The following is a 6,487-nucleotide window of genomic DNA, read 5'->3' on the forward strand; positions in this document are numbered from 1 at the left end:
TTGGACTTTTTGGAAAGCTCAGGACGAGGCGCATCAGGAAATATCCAGGGCGTTGCCCTGCACTTTGACCCCCAAATTCGGTTTGTAAGGTGGACTTTCTGAGCTTCCAAGTTTCTGCATCCGTTTTCCGGCGTCGCTGCAGCCCGGTGTTTCTCAGTTTTCTCCATTGTCCGACATCCGTTTTGAGTGATCTTGCCCTTGCTGGAAAGCTTGTGTCGATACCCTTCTAACCCATATTTTTTCATATTTTTCTGGATTTTTCTTACTGCAGCCTTTGCTGTTCTTCGACAGACCGACGTACAGTTTTCCGGTCGTTCTTTTGCGTGAGTTTCTGGGGTTAAAAAAAAAAGAAAAAAAAAAGAAGAAGAAAAGAATAAGAAGCCAAACAGAAGGCCACAAAAAAAAAAGAAAAAAAATCCCAGGGATTTACTTGTTGTGCCATCTTTTGATCTATCTATTCCTACCTTCTTCAGTATCTAGGCTTAGATTATTTCTGTAATTCGTTCTTATCGACTCCAGCAGCTAGGACTAGCATTATTGAGCATATTTTCAACTTTGCATTGCTGATTTGATTATTTGCTATTCCTTGCTACTCACAAAAGCCTCCAAGCTCCACAGATTCTACACCTAGGTTGGTTTGTTACCGAGGCATTGATACATTTAATCTTCGGAGGGCTTGGTCACGCCGCTGGCCATCACCTTCCTGTTTTGCATGGTAAGAACTTGTAAGAACTTGATTTTTAGCTTGAGAGTTGAGCGACTTGTAGCCACATCCTAGTAGTTGATAGGAACATATTACTGTGATTTGTTTCTTGTTTTCTACTAACCATGACAGGACTTACACGAAGCATGGCAACTAGACCGATGCTATCCCGTGACCGTGGTGAGTGCTTTTCACCACGGCCATCCTCCACGTCTCTTGTTGATAATGCCACGGCAACGGTACAAAACAATCCTTCTAATACATATAAATTGTGTGTACCTTTCTTTGAGGGGGAAAATGATGCTGAAACGTATATAGATTGGGAGCTAGCTTTAACTGAACAATTCACATGCTTCCATGTACTAGATAGTCGTAAGGTCCAAATTGCTAGTAGTAAATTTCGTTTTGATGCATTATCATGGTGGTGTGAGATAGTTAGAGCAAACAAAATACCTCACACTTGGATTGATATGAAGAAAATCATGAGAGAAAAATATGTTCCTCCAAGTTATGCTTATGAGTTGCGTTCCAAATTACGACGTTTGACACAAGATGATAAAACTGTTGATGATTACTACCATGAGTTCCAAATTTTAACCTTGCGATCTGGTTTAGATGAAACCGAACAAAGAAAAATGGATAGGTTTTATTGTGGGCTTAACTTTGATATTTCTTACATAATTGAATACGGAAAATACGACTCTCTATTGTGTTTGCTTAATCTTGCTCGTGAAGCGGAGAGGAAATTGGAGAGAAGGTGTACAAGAAACGTGTTGAGCCTACAAGGTAATGATAAAGATGATTGTGTTGCTGAACAAAATATGACATGTGATGAAATAAATGAGATACCCGTTGAATTTTCTGCACCATGTGAAATTGTTGATTTACATGCTGATTTGAGTACACCCATTTATTCAAATGATAATGATTTATGTGAGGAGATACCTACTGTTTTGGAAGAGACTTGTGACGCGATGATTAAATTTGATTTATGTTGCATTGAATTAATTAAACATGAAGAAGTGTTTCCTATGGTTCCGCCTAATAATTCTTTGTGTTCTATTAGACTTGATGCACCTATATATTTGTCACATGCAAGGGATAAAGGTTCTGAGTTAACAATTTCAAAATCTTTTGCTAATGCCCATGGATACACTATTCAATTAATTGGAGAAGATGACGTGAACAATAAATTTTGGCTGCATCAGATTTGGATTGCTTGTGATAACTTTCTTGATTTGGGAGAACATAATATGTTGCATATGCTTAACCATTTTGATATGACCTCCAATATTGGTGTTGATTATTTGCCAATTAGTTCTTTACACGATTGTTCGAATATTAGTGCTTTGACATGCTCTAAATTTCAGCATCTTGTAGTAACTAATTTGGGTAACATTATTAATTATTATTCTCCAGTGTTGGGATGGTATAATGGTGAGCGGTGCAAACCAAATATAAGATATTGTTTCACTTATATATGCAAAACATATTGTCAATCTTCTTGCTGGAATGATATTCATGATGATTGTGTGACTAATTATCTCATGAGATTGTGTTATAAAACATTAATTGTGCAACATGGGAGTGGAGTTAAAAATAACGATATATACATATACCATGCGCATACCTTGTCTCTTTTGTTAGCATATTTTCAGCATAAACGACGCCGAGGACGGCTTTCCTTTCAAGAAAGGGAGGATGATATGGACATGCTAACCATGGATACGACCATTAGAACCCTAATTGTTGGTGTCTCTAATAATTATAATCAGGTGAATTCAATTACAAAATGTTTTCAATATGTTACCTGCAAAGAGGCGGAGCTACTATCTTGTGTAATCTTATTATGTAGGCATCTTATTGAACTTTACAAGTCCAAAGTGAAGATGAAGTGTTATAGCCTGCAAAGGGAGATTCAAAGTGAAGCCTATCAAGTCTACTTTCCAACAAATCAAACGGCACATGATTCGGAGCTTGCTAGAGAAAGATATCACGAATTAAAGTTGAATCCGATTCGGGTCCGAGCTGTCAGGAGACCCGAATTTGTTTTAATCACCCAGACCGCATCCGGAGTCCAAATCAAGCAAACAAGTACTTGTTGGAAAGGTAATTACAAGACCTTTCCAACGGATCTGGCCCCATCAAGAGATTCGACTCGTGCTGACCGTGGCGGACAAAACAAGCAGACGGATCTGTTTTTCTGTTTCCTAAAGAGTTGTAGTTTGTTAGGAAAGTTAGAGATAGAGTTGGATTTCGGACTCCTTATTCAAGGTGGACGAAAATATCTCTCCCTCCTCCTTTATATACCCCATGAGCCCCCCTAAGGAGCCTTGGGTTTTGTTTAGTTAAAAGTTAGCCATCGCTACTACTTCGTGTAATCGCGTGTGTCGGTTAGACCACCTGTTTTACCGCTTTCGGAACCCCAACTTATCGTCTCGTTGAGACATTGGTTTGATATAGTATATTCGCAATTTTAGATTGCATCCGCTATTTATCTTGTTCTTGCTTGTTCTTCGATTGCTTGCAGGAACAAAGACCTTCGTGGTCAGGTTGATCGTGCCCCCGCGTGATCAATAACCCTTTGGAGTTGGTGTATCGATTGCTAAGGCGCTGCCTCCTAGGCCGTAGTCGGATCGTCAACGTCACCTCCTACCCAAATCGAGAGTTACCAATCTCATCGAAAGATCGGGCCACCCGCACCCGTATCAGCGGAGCTCTTAGCCTTCTTGGATTTTGCAGGAGCAAGCTGGGTGGCTTGCGGCTGCGGTGGCGGCGACGGAGCTGTTGGAGTCGGTTGCGGCCCTTGGGGTTCTTGGGGCCCCGTTGCCGGCTGTTGCACGGTCTTCGTGGCCTGCGGCTCCGTCAACGTCTCGGTTGCCACTGAAGAAGGAGCAGTCCCGGCAGCCGAGGTCCCGGCTGAGGCGACGTTCGGCGCATCGACGCTCGGGCCGACATCCTGGACAGAGGATGTCGGATCCACGGCGGTCTCGGTCTCACTCGTGGCTTGGGTCGCAGCCTCGCCATGGGTAGATGGGGCCGCCGGAATCTCAGATGCGATACACGTCTGAGATTGCGTGGCCGTCAGAGCCGCCCTACAGAGATAAAAGTTAGGCATTGGCATAACAATAAAGAAGGAAACCGACATTGATGGTTGAGGTAATATCGGCCTTACCCAGGGACCAGGGGCTTAGGCTTGGGTCCATGTGCCGCCGTTTTCTTCCGCTTCACGTTCTGCGGAAGATCTATTTCGGTGGAGTGCTACACGACTGCGCGTTTCTCTCGGACCGGCGCCGCAGCGACAGCTAGGTCTGATGCCTCAGCAGCAGGCTCGCCCGAGTCGGCTATTTCCGGGATAGAGCAGGAATAGGTATTTCGGTGACGAATACTATAAGAACTGCGAGAAAGTGTTGGAGATCCTTACATTCGACACGACGAGGGCCGGCATGGGCGATCGGCATGAAATCCTCGGAGTCCGGGTCCTCGGCGTCAATGGACCTGCGTAGGGCCACGAAGCGTTTGTCCGGGGAATTCCTGTCCTCGTTGCGCTGAAGAGAGAACCTCTACATAAAAAGATCAAATTGAGCTGAGATAAGCCTTCGTCAGGTAAATGCCGGCATAACCATATGTCGGATGCGAATAGGAATTAAATGAGAACAAAACTTACCGGAGGAGCGCGGCGGTCCCGGCTGTATGCTGGCATGCCCCATGTCCATCGCTCCGACTTGCTCGTCTTGGCAATCGCCTTGACCCGGCGCCGGACTTCAGCATGAGTGAGCTTGAAGGTTGACACTCTGTCCGGATAAAACTGGCCGCCATAGAAGCACATCTTGTGTGCTCGGCGCTGGAGCGGACATAGACGCCGGTATATGAAGGTGGCCAACAAGTCGTCAGCCGTCATCCCGTTGTCCATCAGTTCGAGGATGCCGGCGTGGATCTCATTGTCCTCCAGGAGGGTTTCCTTCGGATCATACGTCCAGTTCCTCTTCTCCTCCGAGGGGCCGACTTCGAATCCCGGCAGGTTGATTCTTTCGGTGTCGGAGGTGTTCTTGACGTAAAAGAAGGTCTTGAGCCACTTTTTACAGGACTCAAGACCCTGGATCCTAGCGAAGGCCGAACCTCAGTGAGGTATAACGATGGCGGCGCCGCAATTGGTCATCAGCTTAGCGCGCCAGGATTCTCCTTGTCGGGAAGAACCTGGGGCCGGAACATAAAGTACCTGGCCCACAGGTCAATAGAGGGCCAGAGGCCGAGATAGTCCTCGCAACAGGTGACGAATGCTGAAAGAGTAAGGATGGCATTCGCCGGAAGGTGGTGCGGCTAGAGGCCAAAAAAATCTAGGAAATTCCTAAGAAAATCGCTAGCAGGAAGAGCGAAACCGCGTTCGAAGCGAGCAAGGAAAAGGACATGCTCACCAAGCTTCGGAGTAGGCACAGTCTCATCGCCAGGAACCCGGCATTCGACGTCCTCCGGAATCCGCTGGGAGCGACGGAGCCACTCGATGTCTGCCAGAGTAACATCGGAGCCCTCCCAGCCGGCTCACTCCAAACCAGTCCTCTCCTCAGCCTGCTGAGCAGTAGGGTCGACGGCGGGGTTGCGGGAAGAAGAAGCCATGGATTTGGGAGTAGATCTAGGGTTTGCCTTTTTGGGGAGAAGGTGCTGGTGCGAGGCTTGAACGAGCAAGGAAGAGCGGCGGAGAGCGAAGCGAGCACGCGTGAGCTGGCGGTGGCGAGCTGGGTGGCTGAGAACTAGGAACCGCGGCGGTGGAGGAGCTTGAAGCTAGCAGCGTTGGCGGAGTGCGCAGAGAGCAAAGGGGCAGAGGAGAACGAGGAAGACGAAGAGTGCGAAGGATTTTTTACCCTCGCACCTCCCTTCTATTTATACTCACGGCGCAGTATGGGGCGCGGATCCCCCGCGCCCACTATCTCCGTGGCCAACGGGAAGAATGCGCATGACTTGGGGGCAGTTATTCCCATCAAAGCGCATACGCTTGGTTACCGCACGGCGTGGGACAGAGAATCCCGTCGGATCCGGGAGGATAAGTGTCCGCGTGGGAACCGAAATCCCCCTCTTAATGGCTCTGTCGGCTTTGCTGTCCGATGGAACACTCCGCTCGCCTCAAAAAGCGCACCGGCAGTAAATCGGATCTTATCCTCCCGTTAGTTTAGAGGAGTGCAGAGTCCAAGTCGCAGGGGGTGTCTATATCGGCAGAAGTAAGTTTTCAACGGTCGGCCATGGAGAAGAAAAGAATCTCGGCTAGGGGTTGGATAAGCACGCCGACCCGAAATGTCGGAATGAGCTGATCTCGGCTAGGAGAACTCGGGGCTGTCTCGGCATCCTTCTCGGCTAAGCCCTAGCGGGCTTTGGTGGTTTGTCTATGGGAAACCGTCGAGGCCCGACATTCTTCCCTGCCGGACCACAACAGCTTCGGGGACTAGTGTCGGGGGGATGACCCCGGGTAGGGTCATGACGACACAACTTTAGCCGAGATAACGGAGGCAAAACCAGCATGATTATGTATGCCGGCATCGTAAAGTGAAACTAACACTAAGCCGGCATCCTGGACGTATGCCGGCATGACCATATTGTCTTATGAGCTTGCGGGATAAGGACAAGCACCTTAATCTCGGCCCACGCGGAGATCTCTCAACGGTCTTATCCTGACCACGCGGTAGAGGGTAAAGCAGCGCCATCATTATCGTGGAAAAGGCAGTCCCCGCTTACTTACCGGTGCCAGGCGACTGCACAAGAGAAGCACCGAAAGAGAATCTCTGACGGAATCCG

This window comes from Brachypodium distachyon, chromosome 2, assembly GCF_000005505.3.
Source record: "Brachypodium distachyon strain Bd21 chromosome 2, Brachypodium_distachyon_v3.0, whole genome shotgun sequence".
NCBI classification, from domain to species: Eukaryota; Viridiplantae; Streptophyta; class Magnoliopsida; order Poales; family Poaceae; genus Brachypodium; species Brachypodium distachyon.